The sequence below is a fragment of the Trichechus manatus genome, unplaced genomic scaffold (genome assembly GCF_000243295.1).
Source record: "Trichechus manatus latirostris isolate Lorelei unplaced genomic scaffold, TriManLat1.0 scaffold00364, whole genome shotgun sequence".
Taxonomy (NCBI): Eukaryota; Metazoa; Chordata; class Mammalia; order Sirenia; family Trichechidae; genus Trichechus; species Trichechus manatus.
The window spans coordinates 285,462-301,141 of NW_004444300.1; the positions used below are offsets into that span (position 1 = coordinate 285,462).

The 15,680-nt window shown below is 35.3% G+C and overlaps 1 pseudogene; it reads left to right on the forward strand.

The window, feature by feature from the left end:
* Positions 1 to 1,654: 1,654 nt before the first annotated feature.
* LOC111819325 (olfactory receptor 4K14-like) lies at positions 1,655 to 2,456 on the forward strand (annotated as a pseudogene).
* The last annotated feature ends 13,224 nt before the right edge of the window (positions 2,457 to 15,680 follow it).

Sequence of the window (15,680 nt, forward strand, 5' to 3'; positions counted from 1 at the left end):
TGGTGTTCTTCATTCTCCTTTACTCCAGGTGGTTGGGACCAACTGATGCATCTTAGATGGTCACTTGCAAGCTTTTAAGACCCCAGACTCCACTCACCAAAGTAGGATGCAGAACATTTTCTTAAAAAGCTTTGTTATGCCAATTGATCTAGATGACCCCTGAAAGCATGGTCCCCAGACCCCTACCCCTGCAACTCTGTCTCTCAAAGTGTTTGATTATATTCAGGAAACTTCTTAACTTTGGTTTAGTCCAGTTGTGCTGACTTTCTCTGTAGTGTGTGCTGTCCTTCTAGATTGATTTTTATATACACGTAGAAATTGTTGAACTGGTGTATGGTTTGCTATGTATATTTTCAACAACAATTAAAAAAAGAAGAGAAATGCAAAAAAAGATTTTTATATAAAATGTATTTTCTTATCATTTGGGGTATTTACATTTCTTTATGTGTGAATTATCTCTTCATAAACAAATTATCTTATTTCAAAAATCTTATTTTCTTAGTCTTTTTAAAACCAATGTTCTTACCATAATCTATCTCTAATAGAGAAGTTATACTGGAGGGTTTGAAGGTAGACAAGCCTCAGTTTATATTCCAGTTATGCCACAGTATAGCTGTATGATGTGGAAATCAGGTTTTTTCATTTGTCAAATGGCAATAAACTTTGTGATGATTAAAAGAGATAGTTTGTAAAGTGCTTAGTATAGCACCTGGAACATAATAGGTGCTATCTGGCCAACTTTTAAGCTCTCTTTACATTTACAGAAAATGTAATAGGAAAAATTGAGAGATAAAGAGGAATAAAGAAAGGGAGGGAAGGGAGTGAGGGTGGGAGGGAAGACATAAGAAAAGAATGAATTGTTTGGCTTTCTGGCTTAGGGAAAATATGTTTTTTGTTCTTTCCAGTGAGGTGAATTTAAATTATACAGCTAAATGATTTAAGGACAAATGAAATGGGAGTTTATATTTTATCCCAGGTAGGACAATTAAGAGTAAAATTAGCTTTCATACATCTGTCATTTAAGGTAGTTTCAAAAAAGTTCTCCTTGCCAGTGAGGGCCAAGGACTAGTTAATATATATAAGAATTAGCCTTTCTCAGGCCAAGGTATATACAGTTTTGTGGAAACAGCCTCTCACGAGGAGATTAGAGAAATGTAAAATAGTATCTAATACTAGAAATGTGGAAGCAACATCTGTGGTCTTCTTTGAAACATAAACATCTTTTATCATCATCTGATGAACAGTTTTTCCCTCTGATTCCCTGCAAGAGAGGTCCATTCAAGTTTTGGAGAAATTGTTTAAGAAGAACATCATTACCTATATTTTTAATTTGAGTATTTATTTTTGATACCCAAAAGTACTGTATTTCCAATGGGTAATGTTTTTGAGCTGCCTTTCAAAACTTAGTTAGCTTCACGTCTTGGCCGCAAGGTTATGCTCTTTTCAAGAAACAGTTATTAATTTACTGTTTTGAGCTTAGTATAATGCTAAGATTTTTTTTTTTTTTTTTTTTTTTTTGCATGTTTCTCATAGCCCGTTTACAAAATTTCCTTTTGTGGGGGAATGAAAGCTTTTTATCTGCTTTCTCACACCTGAACATTAAATTCTTTCTTTCCACTCTAGAAGTTCTCAATTCATCTCTTGCTCTTTGGGTCACATTACAACAAACAAAGCAAAATGGAAGAAGCAAATCAGTCTGTGGTGTCAGAGTTTATGTTTAGTGGACTTTGTAATTTAAGGGAGCTTCAAAACTTCCTCTTACTGCTATTTTCTATGCTCTACCTTATGACTGTTGTGGGTAACCTCCTTATTGTGCTCTTGATCATCTCTGACCCTCATCTCCATTCCCCATGTACTTCCTCTTGGCCAATCTCTCATTCATTGACTTCTGCCTTTCCTCAGTCACCACCCCTAAACTAACCACAGACTTCCTGAAGGATAATAAGACCATCTCCTTTGGGGGTTGCATGATCCAGACTCTCTGTGTTGATTTCTTTGGAGGTGGTGACATGGTACTGCTTGTGACAATGGCCTATGACCATTATGTGGCCATTTGCAAGCTCCTCTGTTACTCCAGCATCATGGACAGACAGAAGTGCCTCTGGTTAGTTTTGATATCATCGATCATTGGCTTTGTGCACGCCATGAGTCAAATGGCAATGATTCTGGAACTGCCATTCTGTGGACCCAGAGTAGTGGACAGCTTTTTCTGTGATATCACTTTGGTGATCAAACTAGCCTGTGTGGCTACACATACTATAAGAACATTGATAAATGCTGACAGTGGGATCTCGGCAACAACCTGCTTCATTCTCCTGCTGATCTCCAGCATCTACATCCTATTAAGTGTTCGCCATCACACTAAAGATGGGGCATCAAAGGCACTCTCTACTTGCACTTCCCACATCATAGTAGTGGTGTTGTTCTTTGGACCCTGCATCTTCATCTATCTGTAGCCACTCAGCATCACTTGGGTGGACAAGATTCTTGCTGTATTTTACACAGTTATCACGCCTCTCTAGAATTCAGTCATTTACATGCTGAGAAATAAAGAGATTAAAAATGCCATAAAGAGACTGGTAAGTCAGCATATGGATTCAGGGGATAATTTTTAGACCTCTCATGTAATCAGAAAATCCTCTTTATTTATTCTAATTTGGCCATGCTTTGACCTGTAAACGGAACTATAAAAAATGCCCTGTTCATATCTGTAAACTATGAGCATTCCTAGTTGTATGGTTTGTGTTTAAAAACACTTTCTCTATGCTAACCATAATTTCACTAGAGAGTACTGAAGATATCTGAGTGATCAGCATCCATGTAGAAAAAAAGATAAATGATTCAACCGTAGTACTATTGCTGCTGTACTCCACAATATAATCCCTTTAATTCAAGCATCCAAGTCGTAGCCATTTTTTAAACGTTGAGTTTCCCCTGAAAGACTTCCCTTAAATACACAGCAAAAGTCTTTGAAAATCCTTTGAAATACATTTTTTCTGTCATGTTAATAAAAGAATTTTGTGATTATAGTTTTATCTCACATAAAGAAATAAGAAAAAGGAGCTATGAGGTGGGGAAGAATGCCTTGCTTGAAAGCAAAAGAAAATTAAACTGATGAGTAGAAAGTCAAGGAGAAACAATCAATAACAACAGCACAATGAAATTGCCTGTGTTCACGCACTGCAGGGCTCAGATATGCTGTGTGGCTCTCAGTGAGATACCTAACCAACTTTCTTCTTTCTAAGAAACTCTTAACTCACATCAAAAATAAAAAAATAGAATATGTATATATGTTTATACACACACACTTTTATATATATATATATATAATATTTGAGTACATGCAGAAGAAAATGCATGCAGTTAGTGTTATTCTTAGTAGTATGAGACTAGGCAAGACAAGTTGTATCAGCATCATATGGTCTTCTTAAATAAAGTTGTCTGTGTAATACTGCATATGCCATACTTTTGGATAATCTATATCAAACTTTTACAATATCTTAATTTCTTGTTTAATCTCATGAACAGAGGAAAGATGTGGTCATGATTTCTTGTGATGTGATCCCTGTAATAACACCTAAAAAGTAAATAATGGCAAATCAATCTGTATCTCTCTGTCAATAAATTAAGGGGCTCATGATGACAACATAACTAATGTAACAAAGAAGTCGTTGTAGTCCTGGTTTTCAATTTCCTAAAATATAAAAACAAGAAATGCAAACTATATCAGGAAATGTTTGCAGGAAGTTATGTTTTCCAAACCAAGTTATCGCGGAAGCATCACTCAGATATGTATGGGAACATATGGTAGCTCCTCAGAATATTTCTAGAAAAATGATCTCAGCTGTGCTCATTAGTACAAATCTTTATTGATAGAAGCCACCATTTCTTCATAAGTTATTTAAGGGCTGCAAGTAACTTCCTTTCATACCTCTATGGACTAAATATAACAATACTTCATCCTGGTTGAGTCTTCCTAGATTACATAATTAGTTTTTGTAAATTACAAAAAAGAAGTCTTACTGTCCGTCTGATTTCTAAGCATATGAACTTGATTTAACTTATCATTATTCAACACTTCTCAGTAATTCATGTTTCATTAATATAGCAATAGAAATTTAAAAACATTTTGAACTGAATGCTAATAAAAATATAGCACATAGACCATATGGAATTCAGCTATAGGACTTTATTGTAGAGCCATATATTAAAAAAAAAAGAAAAGAAAAGCTGCCTATCAATGGTCTAAGTACCCATCACAAGAATATTAACCTAAAAAAAGTAGAAGAAAGGAAATAAAAATTATAAGAGCAAAAATTAATGAAATTAAGAAAACAAAATAAAAAAATCAACCAAAGAAAATTGGTTCTTTGAAAAGACTAATAAAATTAATAGCACATTAGCAAGGCTAATCAAGAAGAAAAAAATAACCAATAGCGGGAATGAAAAAAAAGATGTCTCTTTAAATGCTACAGTCTTTCACAAGATTGTAAGAGGATATTATATATAGCTTTATACCAATAAATTTAAAATTCTACATAAATGGGAAACTTTCTCTTAACTAGTTATTAAAACAAGAAAACCTTAATGGTACATTATTTATTAAATAAACTGAATGTGCATTTAAAACATTTTGTGTCCCAATTATCTGTCAGCTCAAATCCAGCTGTTCAATACTCTGCTTTCTAATGGAGCTAGAACTCTGAAAACCACATTTCTGTTTTCCCATCTGGCTCCATTTTATGCTCTGACAATAGGGTATACTAGAGGGAGACTGGATGGTTGGAAAGGAGAAAACTATTTACTCCTTCCTATTTGTTTCTTGTAGGCTCTCTGCTGGCTTGCTGTACCCTTGAGCATCACCACAGCCACCTAGCAACAGTAGTTCCTTCCTATGAAAGCATCTGAATCCAGGTTGCAGTTTTTCCAACAGTTGCACAACTAGCAGCCACATCATGTCCCGTTAGAGATAACTGCACCAGCAAGCTGGCACTCTATTTTCAAAACTCTGAGTCCCAGATCTAAGGTGCCTCTCCTCTGAGTTAAGAGAAACAAGCAGTAAGCAAGCAGCACTCCTCCAAAGGGATCTGAATTTCAGCCTAATAGAGCCTCTCCTCTAAATAGCCAGGTTTCAATAATTCAACTTCTTCCCTTTGTTTTCCCAGCCCTTAGGGGTTGTACTGCTTCCTACAGTTGTTAATTCCATGATAATTTAGAGTTCTTCTTTTTATGCTTTCAGATACCTAGTTAACCCGTTTATACTTAATGAATTCTTTATATTAAACTCTTTCTGTTCAAATCACTGGTATGCTTTATGCTGACTGAACCAAGATACAACTTTGCACAAGAAAAAATGCAGGTCTAAAAGACTTCACTAGTGAATACTCTGAAATATTTAAGAAAGAAAAAATAAAAATTTTTACATAAACCCCTCTTTAGAACACAAAATAGGTAACACTCTTTTTGGCTGAATATTGGAAGGGGATGGATTATCAGAAATATTATGCTGTCTCAAACTTCATTAATTATTCAAAGGAAACAGCTGTAAAACCCAACTGCAACATGAAGAATTCTGAGACCAACAGCAGAACTCCCCAAGTTTATTCGAATTATTTTAGTATGTTTCCTAAGCCAGGTGTAACGAATGAAGACCCTAATGATGCATGTATGACATCATTTACAGACAGGGAGCTTATTTTGGTCATGAAACTCTTCAGTGTTTACTGTAATAATTACATAGCTTCTGCTGACATTGTCCAGCTGGCTCTATCCAATAAATCTATTAAATTCCATGCTGATTTACCATTAGCAACCTAGATAGATCAAGTGTATCCTGCTAAAAAGATTCCATAGTTGAAGATTCTCCATTATCTTTCTACTAGTAAATATCATCAGGAGATCCAGTTAGCATTTTTACAGGGGGATTGACCATTTCACTTCTTTCTTTCCTTTTTCTATTTTTTTTCTCCCCAGATGTCCATGTAGTAGGTAATGAGTTTGCGAATCAGCTACTAATCCTTTTTCCCAATGCACTTATGAAGTCAGCATAAATTTGACATGAAGATCAGACAAGGACATGAGAAAGAAAAAATTATATGCATATTTCTATTATGACATAGATGGAAAAATGCTAAACAATACCAAAGACATTATAAAAAATAATATATAATATGGTATGAGAATAAGAATAGTATATTATGACAAGTTAATTTTAAACCTGAAGTACAAGGTTGATTTAACATTTGGAAATCAATCACTACATTAAGAAAAAGGAGAAAAGTCATACAAATATCTTAATAGATGTATAATAGTATTATATAATATCCAATACACTGTCATGATGAAACTGTTACCAAAACACAAACATAGAATGAAAATTACTCAATCTGATAAAGAGTACTTACAAAATATTTCCAGCACATGTTATATTAATGACGAAATATTAGAATCTTTTCTGCTAAGGATGGGATTGCGAAAAAAAAAAAACAACTATACTTCCCATCACTAACGTTTGCATTTCATTTGAAGGCCTAGCCAGTTAAACAAGGCAAGAAAACAAAATAAATAAAAAGATAGAAATTAGTTGTTATTCTTCTTGGACAACTTATTTAAAAGTTATAAAACCCTTCTATAGACTCAAGCATAGGACAGTATTTATCTATTCAGTAGCATTTAACACACTCTATTGCCTGTTTCATTTCTGTTTCCATCAATAGATGGTAATTTTGATGAGTGAAGACATTATTGGAGAGTAAAGATGAATACTAGGGTAGATTCAATAATGTTTTAGAAGCAAACAGGTATTATCAAAGAAAAATGAACTTCTGTCCAAACAAAACCAAAATACCATATAGGGCAGTTCTACTCTGTCACATGCGGTCACTATGAGCTGGAAATCTATGCAATGGCACCAACAACCACAACTCAGAATAGGAAAAGAATATCCAATACTGTACTAGCCATAAGAGGGAAACACTAAGATCTTCCTTCAAGGCTGAATTTGCTTCAAGGAGTGTAGTTAGCTGTGATGGTTAAGGTTGTGTGACAATGTGGCTGGGCCATGATTCTCAGTGGTTTGGCAGTTATGATGTAGTTTCGCAGCTATGTAATGAGATGTAACATAATGAGATCTGTTATGAGCAGCCAATCAGTTGAAAGAGAGTTTCCTTGGGGGTGTGGCTGATATCCAATATAGGCAGACTTTCTGGCAAAATGGAAGAGGTATGTGGAGAGAACTCTCTCTGAATGGGCCAAAGAAGTGAAGGCATTTGTGACTCATGTGAATGTTCATAAAAGGGTGACCTCAGCAGAGAAGGATTTTAACAATCAAGTGGACAGGAAGACGCATTCTGTAAAAACCAAACATCTTCTTTTCCTAGTCACTCCTATCATTGCCCAATGGTCTCATGAACAAAGGGTCCATGGTGGCAGGGATGGAGGTTTTGCAATGGTTCAGCAAAATGGACTTCCACTCAACAAGGCCGACTTGACTACAGCCAGTGTTACATGTCCTATCTGCCAGCAGCAGAGACCAACTTTGAGTCCCCAATATGGCACCTTCCTCAAGGTGATCAGCCACAACCTGGTGGCAGGTTGCTTACATATGACCACTTCTATCATGAAAAAGGCAGCGTTTGGTTCTTACTGGTATAGATACCTTCTATGAATATGAGGTTGCCTTCCCTAAATGCAATATTTATGCAAAACTCTCATCAATGGACTTCTTACAGATTGCCTTAACACTATAATGGCATCCCACACAGCATCACCTTGGATCAAGAGACTCACTTCACAGCAAATTAAATGCTACAATGGGCTCATGATCATGGAATTCACTGGTTTTACCATGTTCCTCATCATCCTGAAGCAGCTGGCTTGAAAGAATGATGGAATGGCTCTCTAAAGACACAATTACAGTGCCAGCTAGGTTGCAATACCTTGCAGGGCTTGCCAATGTTCTCCAGGAGGCTGTATATGCTCTAAACCAGTGTCCGATATATGGTGCTGTTTCTCCCATAGCCAGGATTCGTAAGTCCAGGAATCAAGGGCTGGGAATGGCAGTGGCACCACTCACTATTGCCCCTAGTGACCCACTCACAGTATTTTTGCTTCCTTGCCCCACGACCCTATAGTCTGCAGGTCTAGAAGTCTTAGTTCCAAAGGAAGGAATGCTCCCATCTGGAGACCCATAACTGATTCCACTGAACTGCAAGTTAAGAACGCCATCTGACCACTTTGGGCTCCTTGTGTTTCTGGAACAATAGGCAAAGGAGTTACCATATTGGCTGGTATGATTGATACTAATTACCAAGAGGAAATCAGATTGCTATTATATAATGGAGGTAAAGAAGAGTATGTCTGGAACACAGGAGATCCCTTACGGCATCTCTTAGTACTATCACGGTCTGTGATTAAAGTCAATAGAAAACTACAGCAACCAAATTCCAACATGATTACCAATGGCCCAGACCCTTCAGGAATGAAGGTTTGGGTCACCCCACCAATCAAAGAACCACGACCAGCTGAAGTGCTTGCTGAGGGCAAAGGGAATACAGACTGCGTGGTAGAAGAAGGTAGTTCTAAATACCAGTTATGACTAGGTAACAAGTTGCAGAATTGAGGACTGTAATTGTTATGAGTATTTCTTCCTTGTATGTATGTGTCAAATATTTTTGTTTTCTTCATTTATGAAATAAAAGTTGTAAACAAGGCTAGGACATTTTTGATTGTAGTCATGTTAGTTGTATCATGTTAGGCACAAGTATGACTTTATAATTGTCTTTATTTAGAGATGTGTATGGGTGCCAAGCTGACAAGGGGTGGATTGTAATGGTTAAGGTTGTGTGTCAACTTGACTAGGCCATGATTCTCAGTGGTTTGGCAGTTATGATGTAGTTTGGCAGCTGCTTAATGATGTAATCCTCTCTTTAATGAGATCTGATATAATACAACCACCTTCATGATGAGATCTGTTAGGAGCAGCTAATCAGTTGAAAGGGAGTTTCTTTGGCGGTGTGGCGTGTATCTAATATAGGCTGACATTCTGGCAAAGCTTGTGGGCTTTTGCTCACTCTGGATGCTGCAGTGGGTTCCTGTTTGTCTGATCACTGGTTCTTCGGACTTGAGATAGCAGCTTACCTGCTGTTTTGCCTGCTGATCATGGGATTCATCAGCCTTCAGAGCCTGTGAGCCAGAGGCCAGCTGCCTGACTTGCCGTTCTTGGGTGCACCAATGCCTGCAACTACATGTGTCAGGAGAAGCCTCCAGCCTAACCCACGGACTGAAACTTTCCAGCCTCTACAACCACATGAGCCAATTCCTTGATATAAATCTTTCTATATATTTTTATGTGTTTTATTGGTTTTACTTCTCTAAAGAACCCAGCCTAAGACATTAGGTGACATCTTACAGCTGTTGCAACTTCAGCTTCCACTGTAATATTCTCCCTGTGGTCACACTCCACAGGCTCTTCTGAGCCAATGACTGAGACAATGGTAGGGGTACCAGAGCCAGGCCATTAGTGCCCAATATGGGATTCCTCAAATGGGCCTTCTTTGCTCTGGGTTTCCACATCCAACTGGTGAAGACTTTTTCAGAGCTGCACTGCAATCTAACCTACTCAATTCTTCTTCCTTCACCTTATTCTTTCACAGGGGCCACATGTCCTTATGAAGGCTTTCACTTCTGTCTACTTTTGCTTCCCTTTCCCTCTCCTCTTCACAGATACTTCCCTCAAGGTATATCTTATAATTCTGTAAGAGTCACTGTTTTGCATAGTACCTGAACTAACACAAATAATGGTTTTAAAACCAAAAATATTTGTGACCAAAATGTTAAGAGGAGGAGTACCAGATGTTTAAGGGTTATTACCAAATTCAGCGATCATGTAGAAAACAAGTTTTCCTCAGAACGCAAACAAACTTCTCCACTCTCATTTTAATGATATGATGTTAGAAGGTATTGAAATTATCAGTCTATTACTGTTGTGGAGTGGTTGACATTATAAAAGTAGGGAAAAAAAGGTTTTTATTTAGTATTATTATGTGAATCCAAGCTTTATTGCTTCTAAACTATTGACCACAGAAAATCGATCACTTTTCCTCTGACATTGTCAAGTCAGTATAGATAATAAATCATATAACTGCTTATTCACCTTGCCTCTCATTTTCTTACTGTTTGTATGGCCAAGTGGGGGTAGGGTATACATTTATTCCTCCCTTTTAGACTATCTCCTTATCTGATATTTCACATTTACAAGAAAAGTAAAAAATCTACTGACTATTTTGTGCATTAACAACATACATCTGGTAGTAATGAGGGCTGAAGTGCAAGGTGAGAGTAATATTGGCTGTGACAGTGAAGCTTATGTGTCAACTTGGCTGTGCTATGGTTCTCAGTGGTTTGGCGGTTATGTAACAATGTAATTTGGCAGCTATGTGATGATGTAGTCATCCTCCATTTTGTGATTAGACATGGTCATCTTCCATTTTTGCCTAACACCAATTTTCACATAACAACCTGGTCTTCTGAACCTAACCATGTTCATAAGTGAGGCATGGGTGGGTAGTCCCCATCATACGACATATTTGAGTTATGATCAACTGCACTTACGACCGTGTGTTTCCACAAAGAGTCAATGTTGATTCCTGGTTCAAGGAGTTTAAAGACAGAATCATGCTGCTGCTTGGAGGACATACTGCTGGATTTAAATTAAAATCTTCTCTTGTTTACCATTCTGAAAATCCCATGAGCATTCAACAACATTGACAAAAATAAGCAGCTGGTCTACTACAGGAGTAACACGAAGGCCTGGATGATGATTGTGTTATTAGAAGACTGGTTTTGAAATTGTTTCATCCCAGAAAAGTGCACCTACTGCTTTGAAAAGAGCATTCCTTTCAAAATTATGCTGCTACTTGATAATGCCCCAGGACATGCTCCTCACATAGATGACGTAAATCAAAATGTGAAAGTGGTGCATCTACCTCCCAATATGACAGCAGTGATTCAAGGTAACAGGTGGATCAAGGTGCAATGCCATCTTCAATGCATACTACCTACTGACTATGTTTGCTCAGGCAATGGATGCAACAGATGGAGGTAGAGCAACATTACATGATTTCTGGAAGAATTGTAATATTCTTCAGTGTATCTGGAACGTTGCATTTTTCTGGGAGGAAGTTACAGGAAAATGCATGTAGGGCTTACAGAAAAAATTGCTGAGTTATGTGAAAGTGCTCCAAGCATTTAATGAAGATACATAATGGAAGAGATGGGTGGGAAAATCATCCATATACCAAGATGCTGAATTTAGGACTAGATATTGCTAATGTGGAACAGTTCATAGATCACATCAAGAAGGCGGAATTGAGAGCTCACGACTTAATGGATTTTGAAGAGGAAAATGCTGAAGAAGAAAGAAATAATGAGGAATGGGAAGGACACAAGTTGTCAAAAAAATGTTAAGTGAAAGGATTCCCTGAAGTTTTTTCTAAACTAAGTTAGGGGTTTCTGTTCTTTGAAAACATGGACTCAAAGGCTGATCGCTTTGCTAAACTCAACAGGCAGATTTAGGAAGCAGTGAGATGTTATCATGAAATATATGAAGAAAAAAAGAAATGAATCATACAGACAGCTCTCACTAACTTTCCGATTAGAAACGTCATCCCTATTCCTAGGGATAATCTAGATGATCCAGAACATTACACAAGTGGAGTTATTACTGCAAATGCCAATGCCATTCAACTCTTCTTCAATGTTGGAGTAAATTTTTATGATTTGTGTATTTTGTATGTATGTACTTATTAAAATATTATCTGTAAGTTTAGATGTAACGTTTCTGACCACCAAACACAAATACAGACCAGATTTATAAAGATACTGATAATAAAAGGCAATAATAATGAAAACTAAAAAAAAGAGAGAGATATTCCACTTATATCAGAAATAAGATAGATTCATCAAAACGGAGCCCGTCATAAGTTGGGGACTACTTATATTCTCATTATATCAGAATCTACCATTTTTCGAGCTCTATGTATAGGGAGTTGGCCAATATATTTGGCATAAAAAGTGTTGCCATTTGGCCTAAAAGGATGATATCCTGGCAGATAATACCCCAGGAAACACATTTGCTTTAATTAACTGCTTTTCATTTAAAAAGGAACTGAATCAATTCTTCACCCTAAATGGACTCCATGCAACAGCTGTACAAATAGAATTCAAAGCAATCCTACAATGAGCACAAGGTAAGTCTTTCCGTTTATCCAGCGGTTTTTGAAGTCTGTGAAAACACCACCATAGTATATTTAACCAATAAGTAGACTGCTTTTTTTCCAAAAACCAAGAAAGTATTTGTCTCTAAAATTCCGTATAGAATAGTTTTAGATATTTAAATTCCAAGTGAAATTTCTGAGTCTATTTTTGCTCTAGCCTTGATAGAACAAACAGATTTGCTCTATCACCCTTGATTTGTTCAAATACCAATTCATTATTTCTTGAAACTCTAAGTGAAAATAGCAATTAAAGGTATGTAGTGATAGTTGACTTTGAACCTGATATTGATGACAAATAAATATTATCAGTGGCTATGACATTTAATAATTCAATGAACATCTAAAATTCTTAAGTTAGAAATAATGTTGTCAGAGCTACAAAATTACTAATCATCATGTTGAATTGCCAATTTCCCTATTACTCTTTTTTGTATCTCCTAATACTTGGCCCTTGGGAAACTCCAACTTGCAAAGACCTAGTTTCCATATGGAGTAAATATTGGTCATTAATACTAAGTTCTGTTAATTAGTTTCATTCCTAATGGTGACAACTATTTATAACTATTTGTCTTGAGCAACAATTATGAATCTAAAAAGAAGGTAACCTCTGTGTTTCTCAAACCTTGAAGTTGCTGCAGGTAAAACCTGAGACTGAACAGGTAGGCAGGAAACCTACTCTTTAATTTCTGGTACCTGGTTGCAAAATTATCCCTGCTTTTCAGTTCCCCACATTTGAATTCTCTTTCCATCTGCCGTTTTCCTTTGTCAACTCTATTTATATGAACGGTTTTCAATTATGTTGTTTTATAACCCTTGGGTCTCATTCTTATAATTTTCATCATACTATGAAATTAACATAAGATATTCTTCAAAGCAATAGTATTTTTGTTAACGTGGTACGTGAAGAATCTTGAATCTTCCATCCCCTTTCTCTCTGAATATTAAGATCAGAAAAATAAAATGGAATGTCCATGCCCTGGCTATTTCATTACAACTGAGCACAACCTGAAAAAGCATACTAGCTTTATGCTTGCCAGAAGAACACAATTACTTTACCCAATCTGAAGAACTCTAGGTTTGTTTACAAAAAAATCATCATAATAGATAAAACTTACTGAGTTCTTAATATATGCCAAACTGTTTTCTGATACTTTTCTTGTTTAAACTCAGTACTCAGAACAATTATATGACGTAGAAACTCTTAGTATTTGTCTTTCACAGATAAATAAATTGATGCACCATGCATTTAAGTAGCTCACGCTAGGACACACAAGTACTAAGTGGGGGAGCTAGGAACGCGAACAGTTTGACTGTAGTGTTACTGCTGTTAATCACCATATTATTTATATGAGTACTGGAAATGGCTCTTAAATAAATTTTCCTATTTCCTCCTTTAGTTCTGATGCATTTTATTTTTAAATTGTAAAATTAATAAACTATACATCTGAAGATATAGTAGATAACCTTGAAGATAAAAAAAATTATTAAAAATCCCACTACCTGCAGAAATTTTTGGTAAATCCTAAACATTTACTCATGCAAAGTGACATTTCCCCCCTCCCCAAAAAGACTTACACTCTATACCTGTTTCCTTGACTTACTAATATCTTTCCAGGCTAGTTAATGTAGATTTGTATAATCATATTTAAAGCCTACATTGTATGAATGTATACACTTAAGTTACTTATTTAGTCCCTTAATCCTGAACAGTTAATTTGTTTGCAATTTGTTAGCATTATTAAAAAATACCCATAAGTAAAACCATTTTTCGAATGTATATTGTTCTTTTGCTTTTTCCTAACAATTTACATTTTCCTTACAATTAATTTCAAAATACAGGTTTTCTATCTCAAAAACTGTTAAAAGAAATTTTACTTCTATTGTCAAATCACCTTCTGGAATGAAAGTATCACCACATTCCCATCAGCTGTGGAGAAGAGGCACTGCTTTCCCACAGCAACACTGGGTTCAATCATTCTGTTAAAAATATACATTTATATATTAAAAAGAACCTATTTCTGAATTTAGAGCAAACTTAGAAATACCCTGTTAAACTCAGTTTCATAAAAATTAATTTATACATGTTTTATTAAAATTTAATAATTTTACTTTTACATTTACCTTCAAATCATCCAGAGTTTACTTTCCTGTAAGATTTATGGTAGAATATTTACAACGTTATGCTGCCAATGTTGAGCAACATGTTTAACAACTATTGAATACTATAAATTTATTGAATTAACCTATTTCCTACATAATTGTAATGCCTTCTTTATCATAAAGTAAATGATATGTGTATGATTATATTTTGACTGGTTTTGTTCCATTTATCTGTTCAATATTTGTCATATTAGTCATTGTTTAATTATTACAGGTTTATGGCATGTTCTAATTTATTTTATAGAAAGCATCCCCTTGTCTCTTCTAACTCACATTGCATTACATTTCCGTTTCAAAATTTCCCTTCTTATTGAAATGGACTTTTGGATCACTTTGTAATGTTCCAAGATAATTCCACTGGACTTTTCATGAGCATTGCAGTTATTACATAGAGTAGTTAAGTGAGAGCTGATATTTTCATAGTGTCGATTTGTTTTCTATTAACATGGTTTGATATTTCCTTTTATCTAGAGTTACAAATATATAAGAAAAGATTATTTTCCATAGATTCCGCACAACTTTTAATATTAGTTTCATTTATAAATGTGATATATTTTCATCATAATTTAAAAGATTACAATTGACTTTATTATATTTATTACAATGCTCATATTAGATTTAATAATTTCTATTGAATGAAGTTTTCAAGTAGACGTTTGTATGATTTGCATATGATTGTAGATTTACTACCATATCTTCAATATTATTGCTTTATTTCATCTTCTTCTCTAATTTATAGTACATTGTTGTATTAGAGTGCTAGTAGGATTTCTTTGTTGTATTCTTAATTTAATGTGTCATCTATAATCTGATACTGAATGTTGGTTTAATAATTCTATTAAAACCATCATGTTAAAAAATGTTTTTACTCCTTCTTATATTACTAAAAGATTTTATCAGGAATGGAGGATGAAATTTATTCAAAAACTATTCAGTACCTCTATTCCCTAAAAGACTTATGGAAATTCCTCTGAAATCAAATATAGCTGACCTCTTCCTCTCAGAGTCATATGGAATGTGCAGTAAGATTTCAAAAATTTTCCCTTGAAAGAACCGCCAAAGGCTTTAAGTAGGAGAGTCACATGATCATATTTGATCTTTGTATAGACAGATCTTGAAGTATAGAATGGGTTAGACTTGTGTATGATTGGAGACAGAGAGATAATTCAGAAGCCTTTTTTTTTTTTTTTTTTTTACACATATTGTTTTATGACATTGGTTAACAACCACACAACATGTCAACCC